Genomic DNA, 14,664 nt, shown 5'->3' with positions numbered 1-14,664 from the left:
TGCATGCCAAGCTGATGGTTAGAGTCAAAAAAGAGCCAGGGCTCCAGCAAGTCCTCAGCTTTCTAATCCCAGTCTTAATGAGCACAGCTGGAAAATCCTGGTGTGTGCTGAGATAGCTGAGGGCTACTAGCCCTAATGTACCTCCCAGGCAATTCTTTCCCCCCATTATTGTGAAAGCACATCTCAGCACACATTGTCCTGGAGGGAAATTTGAAGATTAATCAGACTTTCTTCATGATTAAACTTATATCTACAGAAGATGCATTTCCCTACTCCTAAACTAGAGTGTCTAGTTCACGTTTGAATGGAGGATATGCAGTCTGTTGCCTACAAAGCAGAGCTTTGCACAATCTGAGTAGTTTTTTCCCTATTAGCAAAGCAAGATGTCTGATTAGAGTACTCAGCTTTAACCATACAACTGTGCTGCTTTAGGACTTTGTGCCAGCGTAGCTAGACAGTCAAAGTTCACACCTCCTTATGTCCCCAAGCAATGTCTCTAGGCCTAAGTTTGTGCTTAGTTGACTGGGTGTTGAGGCTGGAGCTGCTCAGGGGGCTGCTGAGCTGTTGCTTGCTGAACCTACACTAAAGCTACGTTAAATATGAAGCACAGGTTACAGGAAAAAAAAACTATGAGACAATAGCAAACTGTATTTTTGGCCTGAATCAGCAAGAGAGATGGAAAAGGAGACTGGGTCTTTTTTGGTTTTCCCTGAAGATTTTGTCTGGGCAAAGATAATCATTGCCGACAGACTGCAAAGTTCCACTGGGGAGACTAGACAGTTCTGGAAAGATCTATTTGGGGCAGACTGAAAAAGTAAAAAACTAAGCTCTGAATATGAAGCTGGCTCAAGCTTCACAAGACCACTTACTATCAATCTCATCCTCTTAGTAACTGTACGAACAGCAGGGAATATGATTGAATGTTTTTCATATAAATGTGAAATAAACTGCACTCCATTTCCTGCTGCAGGCTTCCTTCAACTGTAAATGTCAGGTGTATGAGATAAAATGGACTGAGATCCACTCCAGATTGTGGCATCTCCTGCATTTCAAATGTACCTAGAGCTGCATTTCCACAAGCTACCCAAGATTGAATTATTGCACTTCCCAGCACCCTGCTAAGTAAAACAGAAGACTGATGTACTGCTAATAGTTGAAGCTTCATATAGCAGCCTCATCTGTTATCACATCCTCCGCCATCATCCAACTTCTACTCCCACCTCACAGTTACTCTCGCCCTCGTGCTCTGTTTATCTCGTTCTTCCTCTCCTGACTCTGTACCTATTCCCCACCTTTCTTTCCTCAGTTCATTTTGCCAGTTGACCCTCCATGCCAACAGCTTCCTTATAAATCACTTCTGTCATGACACAAGCCCAAAGCTTCCGACATCCTTTATGAGATGCCACCATAGATCTGTAGTCCTAGCTCTGCACAAGGTGGCAAAGAAGAACCTATAAGCTGATGCCGTACTTAAAACTTACATGTGGCAGGCTTGATTTTCTGTATGTTTTGAGATCTAGAAAATTCAGGGAGACTTAGACAGGATTGAGCAGTGAGCCCAGGTGAACATCATGAGGTTCAGTAAACCTAATTGCACGGTCTTGCACCTGGGTCTCAGCAACTCCCGCTATAAGTACAACCTGAGGGATGTAAGCATGGCCTGGTCAAAAAAGATTTTGGGGGTATTGATTGTGTCAAACTGGACATGAGCCAGCTGTGTGCTCTTGCAGCCCAGAAAGCCAACCATATCCTGAGCTGCATCAAAAGAAGCTGGCCAGCATAGTGAGGGAGGTGATCCTGCCCCTCTGCTCTGCATTGGTGAGATCTCATCTGGAGTACTGTGTCGAAATGTTGAGTCCTTACTATAGGAGAGACATGGACCTGTTGGTGTGCATCCAGAGGAGGGCCACAAAAATGATCCAAGTGATGGAACACTGTCCCTCTGAGGACAGGCTGAGAGAGCTGGAGCTGTTCAGCCTGGAGAAGGTTCTGGGGAGACCTGGGAATGGCCTTTCAATATCTAAAGGGGAACTGTATGAAAGAATGAGACAGACTCTTTAGCAAGGGGAAATGGTTTCAGACTAACAGAGGGCATATTTAGACCAGGTATGAAAAAAGAGTTTCTTACAGTAAGGGGAGTGAAGTGCTGGAGCAAGCTGTCCGGAGATGGTGGATGCTCCATGTTCCTGGAGACTTTCAGGGTCAGGCTGGTTGAGGCTCTGAGCAACTTGATCTAGATGTAGGTTTCCCTGTTCATTACAGGCGGGTTGGACTAGATGGCCTATTGAGGTCCATTCCAACTCAAACGACTCTATGATAAAAGAGTTGGTTTGGTAGAAATGTCTGGTTTCATGCAAATTTGTATGAGTGAAGACTGATAGTTAATGAAAAGGCATTTAAAATTCAGTGCAGAGCATTTATTATGAAGATATCATTAAATCAGTCCTACAACAGCTTGTGTCATTGAGGAATGGGATATGTTTCTGAGAGGCTTGAATCTGAGGGACAACTTAGTCTTATGCAAGGTCACTATTAACTGCCACACTGTCATGATGCTTTAAAGCAAAGGAGAGGGAATGATTACAGAGGGAGAGTGGCAGCCACAGAACAGCAGAGCAAATGACAACAGAAGTTAAAACAGCACATTCCAATTTTCTGTTCTTCATTTTCACACAATATTTCTTTGTAACTGTAATTGGAATATTCATTTCACTGTCTTGTGTTTTTTCAACACAGAACATCAAATTGTTTGTTAGTAGATAGATAGAAAAACATGGCTCTTATCTCCATATAAGTGCACCTGCAGTACTAGACCAGGTGCTCATAGCCACCATTACTCCATTACCTAAATGACTTGCATTAATAGATTTCTCCTTGCATGATTAGAGTGAGGAGAAATTCAGTGTTGTATTACTATCCTCATCTTACAGAGAACTGCATCTTAGAGAAATTACAGCATTGTCCAGGAACATAGAGGAAATCTGCAGATGAAAAACCTCAATCCAAAGTAATGCAGACAGAAAGGCTACAAACAGGAGCCAAATCTCTCTTCCCATCTACCTATGGGGACCAGATTTCCCTGAGACTTCTGCCACACTAGGCCCACATGAATGAGATTTCAAACCGACTCATGATAATCTCAAAGCCGTGCTGGCTGAAATCTGATGGAATTTAGCTGATGGAAACTGGAGGAAATGCACAGTTGCAAAGCTGCCAATTATGCCAATTTACACCTGCTGAGAATTTGGCTTACTCCATTCACTGTATCCAATTACAGAGACAATAAATCACTGGAATTGTCAAATAATATATGTATTTAATATAAGATCAAAGCAGTCTTTTAGACTACGAGATATTAAGGAATTTCTTTCTACTGAATTGGTAAGAAAAATATGGGAGGCAAATAATCTGCTTTTACAACATTTCTACTAAATTTACCAGAAAAGAGAAATTTCCTTTGTGAAGAAATGTGTTCTCATGACAAGTTACTGATGGAGACACTTCTCAATGGCTCTATATTCCCACCAGATATCATTCTGGCTTCCCTGTTGAAGATATTACTTAAGAGCAACTCTCCCAGACCCACATAAAGTCTGGCTAGGGTGTGACTCACCTTTGGATCCCTGCTCCAAAGGTGATTTTGACCTCCCAGCTTTTGAGCAAAGATGTTGACACAGCACACTGCAATTATTCAGATCATAGATTCTCTTCTTAATAAAGACAAAAAGAATTTCCAAAAAAAGCCCGGAGATCTTGGCTCTAGCATAAGGTTCATAAAGCAGGAGTTGGTCAACCTTCAAACATAGCCAGCCTTCCTATAAGACCACAACCATTCAAGTGTGAAACGAACACCAATTGGTAAGTGACGAACATCCCTGCAAAGTCAGTAAATATTTTTACACTCCTTTTTCAAAACCATACGCCAGCATTTTCAGCCTGGAGAAGAGAAGGCTATGAGGAGACCTGAGAGTGGCCTTTCAGTATCTAAAGGGGGGCTATAAGAAAGAAGGGGACAGACTCTTTAGCAGGGTGTGTTGTGACAGGACAAAGAGAAATGGTTTCAAACTAAAAAAGGGGAGATTTAGATTGAATATACGGAAGTTTTTTACAGTAAGCTTGTTGAGGTACTGGAATAGGTTGCCCAGAGATGTGGTGGAAGTCCCATCCCTGGAGGCATTCAAGATCAGGCTGGATGGGGCTCTGAGCAACCTGATCTAGCTGTAGGTGTCCCTGTTCATTGCAGGGAGGGTTGGACAGATGACCTTTAAAGGTCCGTTCCAACTCTAAGGATTCTATGATTCTATGATTTTGGCCTCCATGACACCAATAATAAAACACTTATCAACTTCAGCAAAGCAATGAGTTCACTTCAAGAATTTAGATGATACATACTGAAGTAGATCCACACACCTAGTCAATAGCTAAAGCAAAAGCAGAAGTCAACCTGTGTAGCAGGAAGTGCTTTGGTGCTGGAATGGTTTGCAAATTGCAGTGCTTTGGTAACTCTGTTCTGTTTCTGGAATTGAAGTAATTTTGTAATCCCATTTTTCTTTCTCTCTCAGCAGCCTGTTTTCTGTTAACCTTGTTGTTAGCCTGTTGTAGTTGTTCATATCTCACAATAGAAGTAAGGCTTTATTTATTTTTTAAGAGAGAGGGGGAGAAAGTCTGTGTGCCTGTTTTTCTTCCTGTGGAAATTTGATCAAATTTAGCTTTACAAATGCAGAAATAATTCCACTCAGAAGAGAATCCAGAGATATTATTGGGTGTATGTGCAATATCCAAATCTTTGGTTCAGAACTGCAGGAAACAGAAGTTCCGTTTTCCATCACCGTGACTCTACCTCCTCAACTAGAGAACCAATGAAAGCTTTTCACAAAACTTCTCATCTTGTCCCTGCCTGAAGGCTTCTCCAGCCATCTCTGGCTGCAGGTCATATCTTTCTAGTGTCTTGTCAGCTTTCAAATTGTCTCACCTTTTCATTCCTATTTTGTTATTCGCTTGTTCATTATCTCTCTCCTTCATTCTCAGCAATCTAGTCCTTAGTTTAGGTAAATGTCAAATATTCTCTCTACTGGCATGAGATGATATTTTAACATTTATGCTCTTTCTTTGCCTCAACTCATAATTAAAATGATCAATTTAGCTATTTCATTAAAATCAATGGGCAAACTACTAACAGAAACCACCTTTTAGTACAATTTAACATCAGCATACAATGCAATAAAGTGTCCAGCATTTAACATATGCCAGGATCATTTGGAAAAGACGCCAGTCAACTCTGAACCTAACTGAAATCATTTAATACTACTGAGTTGTGAAAAGATGTTTTACACCATATACTGTAATCTAAGAACCAAGTATTTCAGTGCCTCTATTCAACAATATCATATAACTTGTCATATTTTCTCTTCCAGATGTCTGCATTCAGCACAACATTAACCTGGTATGAATCGAGACTGCTTTAACCTACCTTCATATGGTGTTGGTCCTAGTTAGTGTTGGCCCAGACTCAGGATTGTCAGTAGACATCCCACTGGGAGTAAAGAGCTAGAAAGCAGCACTACTCTGCCCATGACCTTCCACTTCTCCATGAGACATGTCACTGGCCCCCTAGTATGACAGCTGGAGAGAGCAGTTCCTACAAAATCAGTGTACTGACTCAGAGTGATACATGAGGGGTACAGACAGGAGCTGTATTGTAATGAGAATGGGTCTGGCTAGTGAGACACATGCTGAAAGTTTCCTTTACTGGCTAGGTTGGCACACACAGGAGAATAAAGGTTTTGCTATTTAATCATTGTTTTATTCTTTGCCTTTTCAGAAACGAACCAATCAATACAGATATGAATAACTGAACAAAGCTTGCTTTCTGAGGGATTTGATATCCTTTTATACTTAAGTGTGCCCCATACTGTAAAGTTAATTGTATACAGACAAATTTGACTATTGATGACCATACTGGGGTCTCATTATTCTCACTTTTTGGAAGGGCTGTTGGGAGAGAGAGCTGAGAAACTCCCCTGATAACCAAATACTGTCTTCATTCTACTTTCAGGGGGATGGAAAACCACTATCCATGTGCCTTATGCCCATCTTTCAGCCACATCAGCAAACCTTGTCCCACAGGGCTCCAGCATCAGCGAGTAGGCAAGTGCAATAGTCAGGTGCTCCAGCCTTGCTGGAGTGAGAAACATTACAGAAATCTACTCTGTTCATCAAAAATGTCTCTGTTTAATTTCTTCCCTTGTATGTTTTCATGTGTTCTATCTCGGTGACATCTGTGCTGATGAATTTTGCCATTAGAAGTGAGAGTAATACTGCAATTATTTATTTTATAAGCAGCTTACTTTGGATAGAGCTTTCTGCAGACAAGTACTGCATCCACTGTTTCATAGTTGCCTTTACTGAAGTTGAAGACTGCATTAACTGCCTAATGAGTGCTTATAGAAATGATGGAGACAGATTCTTTTTGAAGGTGCACAGTGAAAGGACTGGAAGTGATGGAGTTGTGGTGTAGAGAAGCAAATTTTAGCTTTTTTCAGAGAAACATTTTTCACAATGAGAATGACTAAGCACTGGAACAGGTTATACCCGGTGAGGCTGTAGAATCTAGATCCTTAGAGATCTTCAACTCATCTGGACAAGACCTTAAGCAATCTGATGTAACTTAGAAATTAGTCCTTTGAGCAGAAGATGGAACTAGAGACCTCCAGAGTGCCTTTTCTATCTATAGTAACATTTGATTCTCAAATGATTTGTAGGAAAATTTTACCGTCCAGGATGTTGAGGCAAAGAACAATACTCTCCATGGAACCTGGATGTTTCTATAGCTGAGCTCACAAGTTTCTTTGGATTTTGCATTGAGCTGTCAGATGCTTTGACGGTCTTTGGAAGGGAATATGTAATGCACTTCAAAAAGCTTAAAACAGTTGCAAAATACATCAGAATCAATCAGCAAGCAGACTCAATATATATTTTTACAGCTGTTTTCCCAGAAGGCTTTAGTCTGAAATATGTTGCCATTCAGTGATGGAAAAGAAAGTCCACGTAACATATATAGTCAAGGCTGTTTGACCTTTGTCAATCATACATTCAGAGAAAAAAGTTCGTGATGGTTGGAGACACAGTGGCAGAAATTGTTCACCAGGTAATTCCAATCATAGATTATACATGGACAGTTTATGAATAGAAGGAAAAAAGAAAAAGTAATATTTATCACAGAAATTATTGATGGCAAATTACTCTCCCCATTCTGACTGCCTATTCCCTACACTCCATTAATGTTACCTTACTTCAGCGCTTGGAAGGAAGGCTAATATACTAGCCAGGCAACGACATTAAATGTCATTCAACAAATGAGCAAATCACTGTATTTGCAAACTCTGAATGCTAATCATTGCAAGCAGTCCTCAGGAACATGCGCATTAGTTTTACCCTCATGTAACTCTTGGCGTGTCTACAAATAGTACAGGCATTATTTAATTTAAAGTTTGATTTTATGTCACTTTGGTCAGTGTGGGCACATATTCCTCATTTTTAAAAATAAGCAACATGAGTTTAATTAAATTAAATTTGAATAAGTATTGTTGATGGTATTGTTTGACCACCAAGGCCTATAGAATAAGTAAGTTCAGATCAAAACCATGAACAAGTTTATATTTCAGATGTGGCAGCTGTATGAGCTGTATGAGCTCATGAGGACTCTAGGTCCTATGAATACTCATAGTTGGTCCCCTCCAAAACGGGTTTTATATTGCCAAAAAGCATGAAGTTTTAGTCTTGGATTCACAGGATTCATTGTGATCTAGGAGGTGAAAACAAAAAGTGAAACTCAAGAAAGAAAATTTTGTCACTGAATAAAAGACTCAGGTAGACATGTACTTGTGAATTCCTTACAGTTGAATTTACTTAGAAAATCCTGATTATTTCTGAACTTGAAGACATTACTGAATAGTGATGGGACTATTCACCATCTAACATCAGTGTACTTGAAGATATCTTGAGCTCCAGAAATGGTGGTTAAGTATTAATCTATTGAACTGTGTACTCACAGTTTTAAAAAGAATTCACAAAGTCTTTGAGAGCAGTTGAGGTTATGATTTGGAACAGAATTTCAAACAGAAATAAATAATACTCTGAGATCATACCTTGTTCTCCTGAAGTGCATTTCTCATCAGTGGATCATCACTGTCATCTGTTAGCTTCTCCTGTCCCACATTGAACTTCTCTTTCTCGCAGCTAGATTCCTGCACATGTCCACTAATTTTCGTATGGCAACAGCTTTTCCAGATGGAATCCAAACTTCCTATCACTCACTGTGCCAACCCTGACGAATGGATTCCTAGAAAAGAGAAATAGGTCAATATGTGCTGGTATTTCCCCAGTGTCTACAAATTGTCATCAAGGAATTTCTGACCCAGATGTTGTGTCTTTTTATTTAATAGCACTTAGCAGCTATTTTCTTCTATAGATATGCCTGAACTCTTGTAAACTTTTAGCATCTATAGCATCCCATGGGAAGAAATTTCACAGCTTAGTTATATGTTACAGAATGGACTGCAGCTCTTATTTACTCTGGACCTGCAACTTGGCATATGTTACTTTCTGACCTCTTTAAAATTCCTCTTCTGCTATCCTTTTTGAGAAGAATCTCAATCTCTTAATTATCTTTCACATGCTTATCCCCTGTTGTATCACCATTTTTTGAGTCTTTTTCCAGTATTCTATACCTTTTTGACACAGACAGGATGCAAGTCATTGAGTCACCAAGAAGTGAGCACAGAGTGGAATTATGCAAGTACTAGGGAGTCTTTTTCCAAAATCTGATTTGTATTTTTGACTTCTACTGAGCACTGTAGTGGTGCTTCAATGTGAAGCATTTTTCTAGCCTCAAAACCTTGCTTCTGTGTGACGATAAATAGCTGTTGTGCACACACTCAAACATCTCGGTCTTCACAAGCTAATGAACTCCTGCCTAAGCCTCAGAAGGGTTCAGGAATTGAAACGTCCTTAATTTAGATCAACTAATCTTAACTCAGTCGTTGTTCCTGCATGATGATCCTATGAAAGCTAGTAAATACTGTCTTCTGTCCACTGTGGTAGAATATTGCTGCCTTTTTTGCATTTTATTTGACAGTTTTGTAGCTAATGGAAAATTTTATTTGCATAGAGAAAATCTGCAAGTCTCTGGAGGGGCTTAATCCTGCTGGCATGACTATACTGGAAAGAATGAAATGCCACCTGCAAAACCCACTCAGAAGTGTTCACCTGTGCAAACCAGAAACCTTCACAATTGCTTTCTATTGAATGTGTATATAAATAAGGTTATTAAACACCTTCCCACACAGACACATGCACTTCTGAGAAGTGCAGTTGCAAGATTTGAAATGAAATGTGGATTAATGATTCAGCCTCTGGGAAGATTTTGTGTGGTTTGTAATAGACAGAGCAGAGGTCAACACCATCAGTGAATTTATGAGAAAAACAACAGATGAGCAAGTTAAGCACCAAACCAGAAGCATGGCTGTGTGAGCTTTGCTTCTCTGATGGTGTCACTTTGTGGCAGTGGGAATAAGAACATACACAAACATTCTAAAATGTAGTTTTTGAGAGAAGAATGTGTTCTTGACCCAAACATGGGATCATCCAGACTGAATGAGCAGGATGGAGTGTTCTTGCACTGAGCTACATCTCATGCCTTTTTCTTCAGCTGCTCTGTTCAGTTCACTGTCTCGTTTTTGTGAAATGGTGTTAAAAGAATTTGTGGTATAAGCATATAAGCAGTGGCAGATTCACTGAACCACAAAGGATGGTGACCACCTGAGAGCCTCTTCAATTGCATGATGCTTGTTAATGTGGCACTAACATAACAGCATTCTTTAAACAAATGCCGCCACCTTACTCACAGCTTCTCTGACTGCAATGTATACAGAAAAGAATGTTTTTCTTATATTGTAAGGAAAGAATCCTTGAAAGGTTTCAGTCTGCCTTATTATCCAGGCAGACATCTCAATGGTTTGCAAAGGTGTGCTGTATATAAGATTAATCTGATTCAGTCTCATACATAAAATAGAGCGAAGTTTGGCCCAACATTAATCTATAATGATCAGATCAAAAGGGAAGTGAGAAATCTTTCCAATCTCCTTGAATCTCCTCTGGTCTAACCAGATCTGGTGGTTGGTTGCCCCTGTGGCAGGGCAATTGGAACTTGATGATCCTTGGGGTCTCTTCCAATCCAAGCCATTGTATGGTTCCATTCTACAACTCTATGAATACCTTGATGATCTGTTCTTCAAAGCCAATTTATGGTGGAGCATACAGAGGTCATGATATATTAGCCACCACAGATACAAATTTGCATAAAATGTTGGATACTGACCATGGCAAGTGTGGCTATTCTGTTGATGGCTGCATATAAGCTGATTTGTGCTGGCACTGGTAGTTCTGAATCTGAAACAGGTGAACAAATTCTCCAAATGCACATTTGCTAGGTTAAGGGATGCTTTTACTCCTGATATTTTTATAGTGCTTTCTTTGATTATGTTTATCCATATCAATGGGAGGAACATGAAGCAGTGTCACAGAAGCTACAAACTAGTCCTTCCACCAGAAAGGCTTATCTTCTGTCAAAATGTCTCAGATCCATGCATTTTTTTCAAAATGTGAGGCATTTCTGTCTACATCTGCTGAAGGAAGAAATAAACTTGGTGAGTACAGAGGGTACTGTCTGCCAAACCACTGAGCTGGCGAAGATTTTGCTGAGGACTTCATCTGCTTACATCTGGCCGAAGGCCTGTTATTTATCTACTGTGGTGACAACACTGTTATGTTATTTTCCTTGTTCAGGCAACAGGCTGAAGGATATTGTAATGTACTTGGGTTGTGGCCCCATGAAAGCAAAGCAAAGGTTTTATTTGCTCATCTCATGTCTTCTCCAAAATTATTGACAGAAGTCTTCCACCTGCTTTAAAATAAAATAATTCTGATAGATATATACTGGGGGGGTTATTTTATACCTTTAGGCTCATTCTCAGATCATACATAACAATGTGTCCTTGGGATTTTCACTGTGTTCTTACAAGTAAAAGTACTAGTAAAAGAAATTCTGAATTCTGTGAACTGAGTTTAGCTGGGTATTATCCAGTCAGAAGAAATTGAAATCCGAGCAAATATCCAAGCAAAAAAAAAAAAAAAAAAAAGAAACAAGTTTCATTCAGCAAAGAGACAAGAATGAAAATGAATCACCGATTGAGTGATGCAAGTACTGTGCTAGGAGGGAAAGTTTGAGGATCCAGCTCCTCTCCAGAAGACTACGTATTTTATATATTCATGTGATGGACACTTCATCTCACATCCTAAGGCTTTCACCCCTCTAACGCTGAATCAATTACCTGCCAGTCAGACTATCAGATTAGTACACGCACTTTTTTGGATGCTACCTCTGGTTTCCATAGAAACTGTGTTAAGCCTCATCCTCTCTCAATTAGAACTTTTTATAATTTCTCCACCCTTATGAGATCATTTGTGGTTCCCATGGTAATCAAAATTTGTTATCTTTCAAGTACTGCTTCTTAATCAGAGGCTTCACCAATAACAATGTCCTGCTGAAGCCATAAAGGCCACAAGAAGGATCTAATTCTCTTTGAGAGTATAGTGTGTCCTTGAATTTAGATGCTGTCTAGCATCTAAATGCTGTTCCCTTTTCTCTGGATCACAGCACAATATACTTTCATACAAAACAACTGTCAGTGGCCCAAATGTTCCCTGTACAAATCTCATGTTTAAAACACCATATTATGTGAAAGCAATTATATATATACATACACACACATGCTATATTGACAACGTATTTTATACACTTCTTTTCTAGCCTAGCTAGTCATTTCATCGACCCATAGAATCATTAAGGTCAGAAAAACCACTAAGACCATCCATAGTTCCATCACTATAAATATGTCAGTGCTTGGTAATCTGCCCTACTACAGTCCCTCACTGAGAACTCTTCCTCCAGCAGTGCAAACAGCTATGTAGGTGATCTCAGCTCAGTCTTTAAAAGATCAACCTACATTGCCTCTCCTCTGTGACAGTACCACGTCTCATACTCCTCCAGTCTTCAAAACACTAATTGTACTTGCCTTTTAGAATCATGGAACCATTAAGGTTGGAAAAGACCTCAAAGATCATCTAGTCTGACCACCAACCCAGTACCACCATGCCCACTAAACCATATCCCACAGTGATACATTCACCCTTTTCTTGAACACTCCAGAGACAGTGACTCCATCACTTCCCTGGGAAATTCTCATCCTATACTGATACAAAATACCACATAAATGGTATCTAAAATTTTGATTTAGTATATAATACAGAGATGCACATTTGTCTTTTGAATGTAAAAGCAATCACTTAATGCGATAAAATCCCATCCTTGCCTTTTCTAATGAAGGCAGGACTTCTGAGTTGAGACTAACCACTGTTATGAGCTATCATGACTTCTATTCAGCAACTGCTGTGTTCAGTTACTCTTTTCTCTTTGAAATAAGCTACATCTTTTGGAAAGATATCAGCTCTTGATTGATGTTATTAAAGTAAAAGAATATCTTTTTTTCCCTCTACAGAATTGTTTTAAATGTTATATAGCTATGTTATACTAATCAATGTCTGCTAATACAAAGTCTGCTTTGTACTAATGGTATTAAGCACGGCCCAAAGCGTAGCAGCTAGAAAAATGAACAAGTTATATACTAACAAGGTATATCTCTAAGTTAATAGATATGCTTTTTATTTCCACTAAGATGTGCCACATATGAATACTGATCCCACAGAAATTACTATCTTGCACATCCCTGTGTGTTTAAGTCTCTTCTGCCTCTGCTCTCTCAGAAATGTAAATCATCCCACTAAGGCTTAGAACATTTTAGGATTAATCTTACTGTACCTTTCACATGTGAATTTTTTTTTCTTAAGGTAATTCAAAATCTGGGCTGGTGGGATAAATGACTATCATCATGCACTTGAGACGATGTATGTGTCAGAACCACTCTTATGAAAAAGAGGAATGCCATGTCCAGCAGAGGAGGTTCATTAACACAGAAAATAGTAGATAGTTAACAGTACCTTCATGCAGAATTGCTACATTTTTTAATTGGGTCAAATTATCTCCCATGTCCATGGAAACCCAAGGTCCATAATCTGTTCACATCCAGGCCAGGAGCTGCTCCTTAAGATTCATAAGAGGGTAAATTTTCAAGCTGGGATGCTAGCTGCTTACCAGAGAGCTTCTTCAGCAGTTTGTTCTCTCTGTGCTTGACTAAAGTCAGAGAATTCTGACTGTATTGATCAGACAGTATTGAGGTTATGTTAGTTTATGTAGCTGGTGGGCTTTAGGACCTACTTAATATCATTAGTACTACATAGGATGCTGTTTTATTTCACAGCTATATATAACGTTAAGAAAGCAGCATCCTAGGGTTGTAAAGACAGATCAAAATTTAAATGAGGGCTTTGTAGCGTTGTATTGAAAATAGGGTGGCATCTTGGAAACATTTGACACTTTTGTGTGTCAAAAAGTTTACACGAATACCTAATAACCATGTAACTGAATACTGTCATCCATTTGATACCCAAGTAAAGGTATTTGGAACCCATAGCAGATCAAAGAACAGCAAAAATATTTCTGTAGTATCTTGAAAAGCCAATGTGATGTCATACTCTTCAAGGGCTTTGTGAACACTGCATCAGAAATGAAACAAATTGCCACAGATGCTGGTTAGCAGCTGTATTAGATACACACAGTAACCACAGCTTTGAAAGAAACTAAGAATAATAAATACAGTAGCATTATTTCAGTACTGCTTCAAAAACTCACTAACATCACAAAGAAAAATAATTTTTTAAAAACATTGAAGCTGCAAGTCATTTTCAGCTGAGACTAATGGCTCCCCACAAACACCTGCCCACAAAAGAAGTACCAACTGACTGTACAAAGAGAGTCATTGGATACACACCAGTGTGCAATATGCTTAGCTTACTTCAGCAACACAGCAGTCCTGTTTCCGTCCCACCCTTCTACTACTTATTTCTACCTCACCCATCCTCAGAAATTACTGCCCATCCTGATGCAAAGACATCAAATAAAAATAAAACAAGAGATAAAGGAAAAGGAGCCAGGAGATCATGAAAGCAACCTTTTAATTAACATTTCAAATTCCAATTGTTAGTTTCCTAAATTGCCTATGTTTAATAGTGTAAGAATTTTCTGGTCCCCCAGCAAGGTTTGGAAATCAGAGCTGACAGAGGTGAATGAGGTAGTAGAATATACGCCTCGGTATGGAAAAGGATATTGCACCCATTGTTTACCCAATATAAGTTTTTCCAAGTTTGAATTAACAAAATGACAGTGCTCTGATTAGATTACACTATTAGTTTTGCACTGAGCTCACTTGTGGTCCTAAGCTTCTTCCATGGGAATATGTAGGCACTATAATGCTTGCCTTGTATGAGGGATGCCAGGCACCTGGGCTCCAGGACACACCACTCAATGCCTAGGGAGATTCTGTGCTGCTGCATCCTGTTCTCATCCTTCCTTTAGTCTGCACAGGGTAGCATGAAGGTTCTTCCATCTTCTCAGAGCTGAAAGTCTTGGAGCCATTCCACCTTCCCCAA

The sequence above is a fragment of the Lagopus muta genome, chromosome 3 (genome assembly GCF_023343835.1).
Source record: "Lagopus muta isolate bLagMut1 chromosome 3, bLagMut1 primary, whole genome shotgun sequence".
Taxonomy (NCBI): Eukaryota; Metazoa; Chordata; class Aves; order Galliformes; family Phasianidae; genus Lagopus; species Lagopus muta.
This window is presented reverse-complemented; position numbering follows the sequence as displayed.